The sequence below is a fragment of the Theropithecus gelada genome, chromosome 17 (genome assembly GCF_003255815.1).
Source record: "Theropithecus gelada isolate Dixy chromosome 17, Tgel_1.0, whole genome shotgun sequence".
Classification (NCBI taxonomy): Eukaryota; Metazoa; Chordata; class Mammalia; order Primates; family Cercopithecidae; genus Theropithecus; species Theropithecus gelada.
This window is the reverse complement of record NC_037685.1, coordinates 2004490-2019147: the sequence shown is the minus strand read 5'-3', so window position 1 is coordinate 2019147 and position 14658 is coordinate 2004490.

The following is a 14658-nucleotide window of genomic DNA, read 5'->3' as shown; positions in this document are numbered from 1 at the left end:
TAGACATGTTAGTTAACTTGATTTAATTATTTTACATTGAATTCACATATCATACTATCACTTTGTACCCCATAAATACATACAACTATAATTTGTCAATTTGTAATTTTAAAAAATAAAAAGGAAATAAATAAAAACAGACAAAAATGTCTGCTTTAATAGAGCCTACAGGCTTGAGTATAAGAACATAACTATTTTCACAGTCTTTTTATTTAATGTCCAGTATGTCTTTGGGCCTATTTGTGTTTCCCCACATATCTGCAAAAACTATCTATGCTCATGTCTGATCCCTGAAGGAAAAGTATACTAAGTATTGTCATTAAAAAGTTATCATTTAAATTGTTAAAAATAACTGTAAAATGGCAGTTAGCTAGTGAAATCAGTGTGAAAGACTGCCTTATATTAGTTGACCTGCTACATCTTCAACTGAATTGTTTAAACAAATGAGCTGGTCTTATTTTTTCATTATGTAAAATAATTATTAAAATGTCAAGACTAAACTCTATGCAAAGATGATACAGGGACATCTCTTTTAGGCTTCTAGTTCATTTTAATTGCATTATATACAATTTGAAATATTATGATACATCTACAGATTGTTGAAAGTTTTGGATTGCAAGAAATCTTCAGAAGAATGAAAGTAAGGGCAGAGTAGTAGATCTAGTTAGAAACCATCTCACTTAGAAACATTCGGACTATCTAGTCTAATGATTTATTCTAAATTATAAGACATGCATCACATGTTAATTACTACCAGGATTGGCATAAAATATCATCAATTCAAAGATTCAAAGATTCAAAACAAAAAAAAAAGAAGAAAAAGGGAAAAAATATGAAGATATTTAATTTTAAGATCTAAGTAATTCAGTAAGCAATAGAATAAGAATAATTAAATTTTATTATTTTTCTTTGATTTTTAATGAGAAAATTACAATAATCTTATCTATAAAATGAGCTCTGTTTGATTCCTTCAAACATATATACTAGAAAAATGATTTTGACATAGAAAAATCTGAATTCTAGCTCTGATTGCTAACTGACATTCAGTGAAAAACGTTCCTGAAATCCATTGACCTCATATCTTCAATCCTTTTTTAAGGATTGGAGTCCATAGATGCAAAATCTTCTGCATATTATGTGATATATAATTGGAACCCAATATTTTTTGAGCCCATGCAAACAAAAATGTGTTACTAATAACATAGATAAAGATGGTAATTGATATTTTCAATTTGAGTACATAGTCATATCATTCCATTAATTTTACTGAGTACATAGTCATATCATTCCATTAATTTTATTATCAAGGTTTGTGACTTCAGAAGACACAAAACTCTTACTCTGTTCAGGAAGTTTGAGAGCTCTCTTGAGAAGTGAGAGTTCAGCTGAGTTCTGAAAGTAGAGTAGAGGTATGTCAAATAGAGGTGGGGAGTTATATAATGTTCCTGCAGTAGAAAGGAGCATGTTGTGAGCCATCAAGGAAGTAAGAAGACCATTGTTCTTGGAACAGAAGAACCTGGGGGAAAGTAGTAAAAGATTAGTGAAGAATACACCGTGAGAGATACTGTAACCTAAGATTGACTGAACATTTTGGACTTATTTTAATTAGAGGTACAAAACAATCAAACTCACCCTTTCAAAATGATTTCACTGGCTGTATTATTTTGTATGGTTTGAGTTACATAGTATTGACTGACAATGTGGAGAGAATTAGTGATGATATATTGTAGTGGTTGGAGAGGTAGTTAAGTAACATATCATGACCAAAATTAGATATCTCAGGATCAGCGAGTTTATGCTGCAAAAACAAACAATATTAGGATTTTGTAGCTTACACAATACTAAATTTTCACTCATGTTACATATATCTCTAGTGTGTCAGATGTAGCTCTGTCCCTTAATTTCAGGTCCCAGGTAATGAAATAGCCTTTATCTGGGGCATTGCTGGTGGTTCTTGAAGAAGGAAATTGACAGAAATTGACTTCTAAAGCTTTTATTCTAAAGTATCATATATCATTTCTTCTCATATTTTATTGGGCCAGTCACAGAATTAACTCTGTAATTAATGGACAAGGGAAGTATTTTTAGGGAGAGGCACTGCAGGAAGCAAATTGGAATAGGCTAATAGTGAGACAGTCTACCACACATAATGAAGAGCTTAGTTTTTGTCATGTATCCTATGGAAAACTAGTGAACAATTTCAAACAGAAATGTATTTTAAGGTAGTACATTCATATATAGGCATCAAAACTAAGTCAGAAATGTATAAAATTTTAGTATTTGTTACTCAACAAACCTATCATTCTGCTTTCTGGACTGTATATCTTAAAAGACATAATCATGATAATATATCCTGATACTATCCCAAATATTAAAGTGCTTGAGAGTTTCCAAAATACTGTAATATCCACAAGAAAAACATGTGAGCTATCTGGAAAGGCTTAAAAATATTTTTGGGAAAAATCAACTTACCACCAGAGTACAATATAAAACTGTATGTATGGAAATGTCAACTAAAAAGGCCAGAAAAAGAAAAAAATGCACACAATAATTTATCTTTGTTTACTCCAAAAATAACTAGATACAATATATTAGAGAAGAAAATGCATAGGTATAAATGTAAAAATAACTGTGCAAGACTAAAGTGATTAGAAACAAAACTTTATAAATTAAAAATAAAGAACATTTTTAAAATTATAAACATTTTATAGTACCCTGAAAAAAACCTAATGGAAACATGATGGTCTTTACTGTATGAATATACACATTAAATTTAATTCTCATTTGTGGACAAATACAATTTGGTAGAGAAACATCATATGTTTTTGATAAAGTTCATCTGGAAAAGCAGTTTCACAGAATATCCAGAAAAATAATTGTGAAAAAAGAGTAGTTGATGATATATGTCCTTTTCTGTGTAAAATTATACAATAGAACAACAGTAACTGAAATAGAATGTCATCAATACCAAAACACATATAGATACATGGAACAGAAAGCCTCATATTTATGAACTCTATTATAATATAAAGTGTTGATTTTAATAAATTAGCTAATTTAAAAAGCAAATAAATTACAAAGTTATTTAAATTAATATAACCAATTCAAGACTAAAATTAATATTTAATTTATATTATTTCATATAATTGGGTAAGGTTTTTCTAAACTAAAATACATAGAGCAGAAAACATAAAAATAAATTCTGACAGTTGTACTTCACTTCTTCTCCCCACATTTTGCATTTTTGATGTTACCATTTACATGTCTTTACATACCATATCCTTTAACAAATTATTGTACCTATCATTATTATTATTATTATTTTGAGACAGAGTCTTGCTCTGTCGTCCAGGTTCGAGTGCAATGGCACGATCTTCTCTCACTGCAACCTCCGCCTCCCAGGTTCAAGCAATTATCCTGCCTCAGTCTCCCGAGTAGCTGGAATTACAGGCATATATCACCATGCCCAACTAATTTTTGTATTTTCAGTAGAGACGGTGTTTCACCATGTTGACCAGGTTGGTCTTGAATTCCTGACCTCAGATGATCCACCTGCCCTGGCCTCCCAAAGTGCTGGGATTATAGGCATGAGCCACTGCACCTGGTCACTATTACTATTTTAATAGTTTTGTCTTTTAACCTCCATATTAAAGATAGCAGTGCTTTAAACACCACCATCACATTATTAGAGTAGTCTCAATTGACTGTGTGCTTACTTTTACCTGTGAGTTTTATCTTTTCAGATGTTTTTGTGTTAATCATTAGTGTTGTTCTCTTTCAGTTTGAGGAACTTCCTTCAGCATTTCTTGTAAGACAAGCCTGGTGGTGATGAATTCCCTTCACATTTTGTTGTTGTTCTGGAGTGTTTTTGTCTTTCATTTCCAAAGGACATATTTGCTGTGCACAGTCTATTTGGTTGGCAACTATTTGTTTTAGAACTTTGGGTATGTAACTTCACTCTTTCCTGGCTTGCAAGGTTTCTGTTAGGAAGTCCACTGATAGTTTTCTGAGAGATCCTTTATATATAACAAGTTTTTTCTCTCTTGCTGCTTTTAAGATTCTCTCTTTGTCTCTGAATTTTGTCAATTTGATCACAATGTGTCTAGGAGGATTCTTTTTTGAATTAATCATGTTTGGGATCCTTTGAACTTCCTGAGTCTGTATGTTCATATTCCCCCAAAGATTTAGGAAATTTTTAGACATCATTTAAGGAAAAAAAAAAAAAAAAAAGCTATTTGTTCTTTTGTCTCTTCTCCTTCTAGTACTCCCACAATTCTTGTATTTGTATGTCTAGTAGTATTCCATAGTTTCTTTATGTTTTCTTTACTCTTTTAAATATTTTCTTTTTCTTTTTATTCTCCTAATTGGTTACTTTAAAATGACCTATCTTTGAGTTTGCTAGCTCTTTCTTTTGTATGCCTGCTCTTCAATTGAAGCTCTCTGTTGATTTTTTTTATTTCTGTCATTGTATTCTTCAGCCCCAGGATTTCTGTTTGCTTTATTTTATGCTTTCTATTTATTTACCAAACTTCTCTTTTTGTTCATGTATTTTTTTTAAATTTCATTTAGTTGTCTGTCTGTATTTCCTTGCATCTCACTGAATTTCTTTAAAATAGTTATTATTTTGGATTATTTTTCAGATAATTTACATATCTCTACTTCCTTTGGGGGTGGTTATTGGAACTTTATTAGTTCCCTTGGTTGTGTCATGTTTGCCCAATTTTTTGGTATACATGTGGCCTTGTGTTGATGACTGTGCATTTGAAGAAGTCAACTTTACTCTCAGTTCTTAAGATTGATTTTGAAAAGTTAGCTCTCCAGGCTGATACGGTTGCCTCTAGGATTGTAGTTGAATGAGACTGGGGTCAGTTCACATGGTTGATGCTGAGTCTACAGTGGATACCATAGTTAGTGGCCTATTTCCAGGGCTTGTAAGTCTGATTTTGTCCCTGAGTGCCCTGGACTGTCTCCAGGATTTCATTCTATTGGGCTGGTACTGGGATAAGGGTACACTTTAGGGTTCTCAGATCAGCCAATTTGTTATCAGGTATACTGACATGTGTGGCTTCTTCTGGGTCTCTGGGAGGGCTCCCATGGGATCACTAGATGGACTGCTAGGTTGGCTGGTCTGCTTTAGTCCATGGTGCAATGTGCTGGATCTAAGACTCTGGTTGTTTTAGGTCCCCAGTCAAGAACAAGATCTTCAGACCTGTATCCAGTTCACAAATATATGTATTTTCAGGTGGGGTTCTGGGTGAACAGGCTGGTTCTCAGACGACAGTTAAGAAGGCCTGGAGACAATCTACAGGGCTCTTCAAGATCCTCAGTGGAACCAGGGTCAGTGCATCAGCCTGTAGGGGTACTGTTGAATGTGCCTCCTTCCAAGTCCCCAGGCAAGCAAAACTGCTCTGTGTCCATAGACAAGAGGGGCTAGGATCAGGATACAGGGATGTTTAAGGATTAGCTGTAGGAAAGAGATTATCAAGGCTACTACAAGGACTTAGATGAGCACATCTTCCCATGGAGACCTGGTAGGGCAATAATTGCCCCCAGACCACAGCTGAGAGGGACTATAACTGAGCTTCATGGCTAATTCAGTATCTGCTGTGGAAATGATGTTGACAAGCTTGACCTGGTGACACCATTGGGTAAGAATGTTACGAGTTCTCTCTGCAAGCAGGATTGCTCACAGATGAAAGCTTAGAAGGGCTAGAACTGAGATTCAGTCCCCTTTCAAAAACTTCTGTGGGATAAAGTTCAGAAAGCATGTTGGGGAGTGTGTCCCAGGAGTTTTCTGTAAAGTAGGACAACTCTGGAGCAGTGGAAAAGAGGGGCTATGGCTGAGACAGGGCCCCTTCAGGATCTGCAGTGAGACAGAGGCTGGTAAGGCTGTTAGTGGTGGCACAAATTGGTGAGTCTCCCTCTGGGTCCTTGTGCAAGGAGCACTAAGCTGGAACTACAGCAGAAGGAGGTTGGAGCTAAGTTGCTAAATAACTTTGAGGTCCATAGCTGAGACTGATATCAGAGTACAGACAGGCCTGTACTCTAAAATGCTAGCGTGAGTGATTTCTCCTAGACCTCTGGATAGATGGTTTTGGAAGTAGGATAAAGGCTAAAAATATCTGTAGCCTCACCTGTCAGGGAAAGGAACACTTTCTGGGTCTGAAACTAAGAACACGATCAGTGAACCTGCCACATGGGATGTGGTTTTGCAGTCTCAAAATGATCTTTCTAGGTCTTGGGCTTCACTGGGGTTTCACAACCTCCTACCTGAAGTTCAAGGCTCCCACAGACAGTTTTGTCTGTGGATGATTGCAGAACTTTTGTTTTCATGAGAAACTTCTGGCAGATTACCTTCTATTCTTCCATATTGCTCAAAAATAGCATTGCTTTATTATTAAAGAAAAATTCAAGAAATTCCAGTGTTATAGGACAAGGGGAGCATGTGGTTCATAAGAGTAGAAAAAAATTTGTTTTTGAGCAGAAGTAATTTTGAGGGCAACAGTGTTTGTTTAATGAACTGTGAGGATTTAGAAAAGTAAATCTCTATAGATTATTTAGAAGAGCATGGGAAGCAAGTGAAATTCAATCTGTGTCCCAGAAGAGGTGACCACTTCTACATTCTTTCTTCCTCATCTACCTCTTCAGGAATGATGGAGGAGGCCAAGGGAATAGATGGGCAATACTGAGCAAAAATTATTAATTAGAATGTCAATGTATATCTTTCTGAAGACTTGTATGATAAAATATACAAAGTTATATAATTAGATAAATATATTCTTATAAAAATAACAAGATATGGATGGGCACGGTGACTCTCACCTGTAATCTCAGAAATTTGGGAGGCCAAGGCGGGCAGATTACCTGAGGGCAGGAGTTTGAGACCAGCCTAGACAACATGATGAAACCCTGTATCTACTAAAAAAACAAAAATTAGCTGGACATGGTGGTGGATACCTGTGATCCCAGCTACTAGGGAGGCTGAGGCAGGAGAATCACTTGAACCGAGGAGGCACAGGTTGCAGTGAGCCAAGATCATCCCACTGCAATCCAGCCTGGGCAACAAGCGAAACTGTCTCAAGTAAATAAATAAATAACAAAATATGAAAATATAAAATGTTGGGAAGAGTTTTGGTCAAATATTTAAGATTTTTAAAAATAGCTGCATTTGATAATATAATACTTATCATTCTATGTTGTCTTATTTTCCAACTACAAGTAATTTAAAATTAAATGAATCTAAAATTAGCCATTATGCAATTTTGACAGTTCAATCTAATTGTAACATTTTCATTTATTTTAAAAAAATCTTATTTTCACTTTCATAATAGAACATTGACTTTTTACATACATTCACCTTATTTTTGTAATGAATGGTATTGTTTTCTCTTTTATTAACATCTTGGGAGATTGACCAAATATGTAAAAATGTTAACACCATAAAATATTTATTAAAATGCAAATGGACTAGTAACAATTGGTGACTATGTTTGCAAACTTCGTCTTGCTGTTTCCATGAGGACTATTCTATTATTCACAGGCAAATTTAATTTGAACTATCCCTATTTGCTTTCCCATCTGAATTTGATCAGAAGGTTGCATCTTTTTCTGTTATTTTCAAACTCTATGCAGGCTATAGATGCTTCATATTTCATAATCCTCTGTCTCAAATTAAAACTTTTCTAGATATAGAATCATGTCATCTGCAAACATGAATAGTTTGACTTCCTATCTTCCTATTTAGGTGCCTTTTATTTCTTTTACTTGATTGATCTGATCAGGACTTCCAATATTATGTTGAATAGATATGGTGAGGGAGGGCATCCTTGTCTTGTGCCAGTTCCCAAGAGGAATGCTTCCGGCTTTTGTCTGTTCAGCATGAAGTTGGCTGTGGGTTTGCCATAGATGACTCTTATTATTTTGGAGTATGTTTCTTCAATGCCTCATTAATTAAGGGTTTTTAACATGAAGGGATGTTGAATTTTATTGAAATCTTTTCTGCATCTATTGAGATAATCACATGGTTTTGGAATTACTTCTGTTTATGTGATGAATCACATTTGCTGATTTGTGTAAGCTGAACCAACCTTGCATCCCAGGGATAAGACCTACTTGGTCATGGTGGATTAGCTTTTTGATGTGCTGCTGGATTCAGTTTGCTAGTTATTTCTTGAGGATTGTTACATCTATGTTTATCAAGGATATTGACCTGAAGTTTTCTTTATTTGTTGTCTGCCTGCTGTGTTTTGGTATCTGGATGATGCTGGCCTCATAGAATGAATTGAGGAAGAAGTCCCTCCTCCTCAGGTTTTTGGAATAGTTTCAGTAGGACTGGTATCTACTCTATTTTATGCATTTGGTAGAATTTGGCTGGGAATTAATTTAGTTCTGGGCTTTTTTTGGTTGATAGGCTTTTTATTACTGATTCAATTTTGGAACTCATTATTGACTCAAGTTCAGGTATCCAATTTCTTTCTGGTTCAGTTTATTTGTATCCAGGATTTTGGCATTTCTTCCAGATTTTCTAGTTTGTGTGCATATAAGTGTGCATAGGAGTCTTTGATAATCTTTGATAATGTTTTTGTATTTCTGTGGGGTCACTGCTAATATACCCTTTGTCATTTCTAATTATGTTTATTTGGATCTTCTCTCTCTTTTTTTCTTTATTAGTCTAGCTAGCAGTCTATCTTATTAATTTTTTCAAAGGACAAACTCCCGGATTCACTGATCTTTTGAGTGATTTTTGTGTCTCAATTTTCTTCAGTTCAGCTCTGATTATAGTTACTTGTTGTCTTCTTCTGACTTTGGGTTTGGTTTGTTTTTGCTTCTCTAGCTGTTCTAGTTGTGATGCTAGGTTGTTAATTTGAGATCTTTATAACTTTTTGATGTGGGCATTTAGTGCTACAAACGACCATCTTAACATTGTCTTAGGGGTGTCCTGGATATTGTGATATGTTGTATCTTTGTTACATTTAGCTTCAAAGAATTCCTTGATTTTTGACTTAATTTAATTATCTACCCAAAACTCATTCAGGATCAGATTGTTGAATTTCCATGCAATTGAATGTTTTTGAAGAATTTTCTTAGTATTGATTTTTATTTTTGTAGTGCTGTGGTCTGAGATGTGGTTGGTATAACTTCTAGAAAACCCCCATAGCCTCTGTTCAAATGCTCTTTGATCTCATAAACAACTTCAGCAAATTTTCAGGGTACAAAATAAACATAAAAATCAGTAGCATTTCTATATACCTACAACATCCAAACCAAGAGACAAATCAGGAACTCAATCCTATTCATAATTGCCACAAAAAGAAAATGTCTAGGAACATAGCTAACCAAAGATTGAAAATATTATAAGCCACTGCTCAGAGAAATCAGATATGATACAAGTAAATGGAAAAATATTTGATGCTCATGGATAGAAAGAATCAATATAATTTAAATGGCCATTATACCCAGAGCAATTTACAGATTTAATGGTATTTCAATCAAATTACCAATAACATTCTTCACAGATTTAAGAAAAACTATTTTAAAATTCATATGGAATCAAAAAAGAGCTTGAATAGCCAAAGCAATCCTGAGCAAAAAGAACAAAGCTGGAGGCATCATGATACCTGACATCATGATACCATGACACATAGACCAATGGAACAGAATTGAGAGCCAAGAAATAATGCCACACACCTACAACCACCTGACCTTCAACAAAGCTGATGAAAACAAGCAACGGGGAAAGGACTCCCTATTCAATAAATGGTCCTGGAATAACTGGCTAGACATACGCAGAAGATTGAAACTGGACTCCTTCCTTACAACATACACAAAGTCAACCAAGATGGATTAAAGGCTTAAGTTTAAAACCAAAAAATATCTTAGGAAGATAACCTAAGAAATAACGTTCTGGAAAAACGAGTTGGCAAAGATTTCATAACAAAGATGCCAAAAGCAATTAAAATTTTAAAAAATGACAAATTGGATTTAATTAAACTAAAGAACTTCTGCACAGCAAAATAAACTATCACTAGAGTAAATAGACAACCTATAGAATGGGAGAAAATTTTTGCAAAGTATGCATCTGACGAAGTTCTAATATCCAGAATCTATAAGAAACTTAAACAAATTTACAAGCAAAATAACAAGCAACCGTATTAAAAAGTGGGCAAAGGACATGAACAGATGTTTTTCAAAAGAAGACATACATGCAGCCAACAAACATATGAAAATAAATGCTTAACATCAGTAATCATAGAAATGAAAAACCAAACAACGAGACATTATCACACAAAAGTCAGAATGGCTATTATTAAAAAGTCAAAAAATAACAGATGCTAACAAGGCTGTGGAGAAAAGAGAACACTTATACACTGCTGGTGGGATTGCAAATGAGTTAAGCCATTGTGGAAGGCAGTGTGGTGATTTCTCAAACAACTTAAAACAGAATTACCATTTGATCTGACAATCCCATTATTGATATATATCCAAAGGAATATTTTTTTTCTGTCATAAAGACATATGCATGCATTTGTTCGCTGCAGCACTATTCACAATAGCAAAGACATGGGATCAACCTAAATACCCATCAATGATAGACTGAATAAAGAAAATGTGGTGCAAATACACCATGGAATACTATGCAGCCACAAAAAGGAACAAATTCATGTCCTTTGCAGCAACATGTGTGGAGCTGAAGACCATTATCTTATAAAAATTAACCCAGGAATGGAAAAACAAATATGCATGTTTTCATTTATAAATAATGAAAACATATAGACACAAAGGAGGGGAAAAACAGACATGGCAGCCTTCTTGAGAGTGAAGAGTGGGAGGAGGGAGATGAGGATAAAAAGACCTATTAGGTGCTATATCACCTGACTGATGAAATTATCTGTACACCAAAATCCCATGACACCTCCCAGCACTTTTGGAGGCCGAGGCAGGCGGATCACCTGAGGTCAGGAGTTCAGGCCAACATGGTGAAACCTTCTCTCTACAAAAATACAACAATTAGCCAGGTATGATGGTGGGTGCCTGTAATTTCAGCTACTCAGGAGGCTGAAGCTGGAGAACTGGTTGAACCCAGGAGGCAGAGGTTGCCGTTAGCCAAGATTCTGCCATTGCACTCCAGCCTGGGCAACAGAGCGAGACTCCGTATCAGACAGACAGACAGACAAACAAACACTCCATGACACACAGTTTACCTATATATCAAACCTGCATATGTAGCCCTGAACCTGAAATAATTTTTTTTAAAATGAGAGTAACCATTTTTTAAAAAGTTTAATATTTCATCTTTCAAATTTATTGACTATTCATGTATATATGTAATACATACATTTTATAATAAAAAGTCTTTACAGATAGAATATTTAAGAAAAAGTCATTGCTCATAGTCTTTGAATGCAGAGCTTCATAGTATGTACATTTATTTACATTTTATTCTTATATGGATAGTAATTATATAATCAACGTTCTCAAAATAAATCACACGCATCACCCACTACCTAAAAAACGTTTAAAACTTTTATTTTAAATATAAATAAGGGCTGGGTGCAGTGGCTCACACATGTAATCTCAGCACTTTCAGAGGCAGAAGCAGGCGGATCACCTGAGGTCAGGAGTTTGCGACCAGCCTGGCCAACGTGGTGAAACCCTGTCTCTACTAAAAATGCAACAAAAAAAAAATAAAAATAAAAATAGCCAGGCATGGTGGTGCACACCTGTAATCCCAGCTATTCAGGAGGCTGAGGCAGGAGAATTGCTTGAAACCAGGAGGCAGAGGTTGCAGTGAGCTGAGATCACGCCACTACACTCCAGCCTAGGCAACAAGAGTGAAACTGCATCTCAAAAATATAAATAAATAAATAAATAAATAAATAAATAAATAAATAAATAAATGTAAGGATCTACTGTGAATATAATTACTCTGTGTAAGACTTTTTGGAACTAGAATCTATGCACGCAAAGACAACAAACAGTCAAAACTGTGCGAATGTCAGGGTAACTGCTTACTCTGGTGTAGACACAATTTTTTTTTTTTTACCTGGCTTATTTAATAAGGTATATATTTCATTTTTAACTCAACTGCCTTATAAACAATAGTAATCAATGTGATTGTAAACGTTTATTTCTGAGTCCTTTGGTGAGTACAGACATTGTTCATAGGGAAAGACTATATATATTTAAAAACAATTCACTTTCAAATGGTGGAAAATGGGTCAGGGGTCTATAATGCTCTTACCATAACAAAAAGGAGTCTACTGGCCGAAAGTCATGAGTCAGTTTGTCAAATTATGGTCACTCAACTGAAGATGAATTTTTAAATTCTAAATTATTGGGATAATGTTCCCAATATGAGATAATAACAAAGATAGAAAATGTAGCGTTTTGGATATATATAAAAAAATTCAAAAATTTACCATTATAAATGTCAGTTAGGTGGATTTTAAGTCAATTTTTGTTTCTCTATTTGTTTTTTAGCGGAAATCGAAGGTATTATCTATATACCTAGCCAGTTAGCCCTCTTTTTCATTTAAATTGTCAAAAGATGAGGTTGATCCTCTGTTTTTTGCTGAGTGTAAAATGGAACACAATCACACAAAAGCTGGGCATGGACAAGGGTCTGTGATCTGGGTAGACAGACTTGCATAAGTCTAGTATTGCTGTTCACTGCAGCAGCAAATATCAGGAGCTAACACCTGGAGATCAGGTTCTGATTTGGGTTCTTGATTGGTTCATTTTGTATTAAGGAATTTAACTTCCAAAGAGAGGTCTGGCCATTGTCTCAGCTCCTGAGAGATAGGTTCTAAACCTTTTGCATTTCTTAAGTGATGGCAGTGTCTTTATTATTCATGATGTTCCCCTCAATAGTTTATGCTAGCGAGATGACTCAGTGGTAGGGGTTGGTCACATCAAAACCAGGCTTGGGGTAGAAGATTTGGCCATGGACCTCATGAGACCTCCATACTGAAGAGTGGGGTGGAAAATTAAGTTCAATCATGTAAGCAATGAGTCAATCATGTCTATCTCATGAAGCCTTAATAGGCACTCTCAAGCTGAAGCTCTAGTGAGATTCTCACGGTGACTATACTTTGTTATTATTGCCACGAACTGATGCTTGCAAGAATAAAGCACCCCTGAAGATGATGGAAATTTCACATTTAGAAACCTCCCAGACTATCTGGCTGTGGTGAATTATGCATGTAATCCCAGCACTTTCGCAGAGCTGAAGCAGGAGGATTATTTGAGGTCAAGAGTTTGAGACCATCCTGGACAACATAGTGACAGAGGCATTTGAACAAGAGCAACTCCATCTTGAATAGGGGCTGGGTAAAATAAGGCTGAAACCTGCTTGGCTGCTTTCTCAGTAAGTTAGGCATTCTAAGTCACAGGATGAAATAGGAGGTTGGCACAAGATACAGGTAATAAAGATCTTGCTGATAAAACAGGTTGCAGTAAAGAAGCCAGCCAAAATCCACCAAAACCAAGATGGCGAGGAGAGTGAACTCTGGCCGTCCTCACTGCTCATTATATGCTAATTATAATGCACTAGCCTGCTAGAAGACACTCCTCCTAGCACCGTAACAGTTTACAAATGCCATGGCAATGTCCAAATGTTACCCTATAAGGTCTAAAAAGAGGAGAAACCTCAGTTCCTGGAATTGTCCATGCCTTTCCCACGAAACTCACGAATAATTCACAGCTTGTCTAGTACATAATCAAGAAATAACCACAAAAATGGGCAATCAAGGGCTGTTCTGCCTATGGAGTAGCAATTCTTTTATTCCTTTACTTTCTTAATAAACTTTCTTTCACTTTATGGATTTGCCTTGAATTCTTTCTTGCATGAGTCTAAGAAGCTTCTCTTGGGGTCTGGATCAGGACCCCTTTCCAGTGACATTAGCAACACCTCATCTCTTAAAAAAGCAAAAAATAGAAACCTCCCAGAATTCACCGTATGCATATCTTTTCCTTAGACTGATTCTAATTTGTATACTTTTTCTATAATAAAATTGTAATCATTAGACATAACACTTTCCTGGGATTTGTGAACGTTTCTAGTGAATTATTGAACCTGAGGGTAGTCATAAAGGCTCCCAAATTTGTAGCTAGCTATTGTGAAATGATGATGCTTCTGAGGATCCTTGAAATTGATGGTGGTGTCTGAAATGAGTGCAAACTTTGGAAATTGTTTTCTCAGATGTTGCCGTTTAGCTAAGCTCCTTTGCAATTATTAAAAGTAATATTGAGTCACGGTATTGGATAAAACACAATTTAAACTCAGATAAATTAGAGGCCTAGTTACCAAAACAGGTTTTCAAAGAAGGGTTTGGTCACAAAATGTAGGTCTAATTACTAGAATTAGGCCACATTGAATTTTCTAAAAATTATATAATCTGAGGCCCCCTCATTACTACCCTTATCTTAGTTGCTAAATATCTGGCTTTTTTTTTTCTTCCTAAACGATTTCAGATTTAGTTTCTGTTATATACAGAGAGCTATACTATAAATATGAATAATTTTCACGACAATCATGGTGTACTATGTATACTTATTATTCAACAGCAATATAATTTTAAATTTTCTTGAAAATTAGAAAGTCAGCAGGCCAGGCACAGTGGCTCATGCCTGTAATCCCAGCACTTTGGGAGGCCGAAG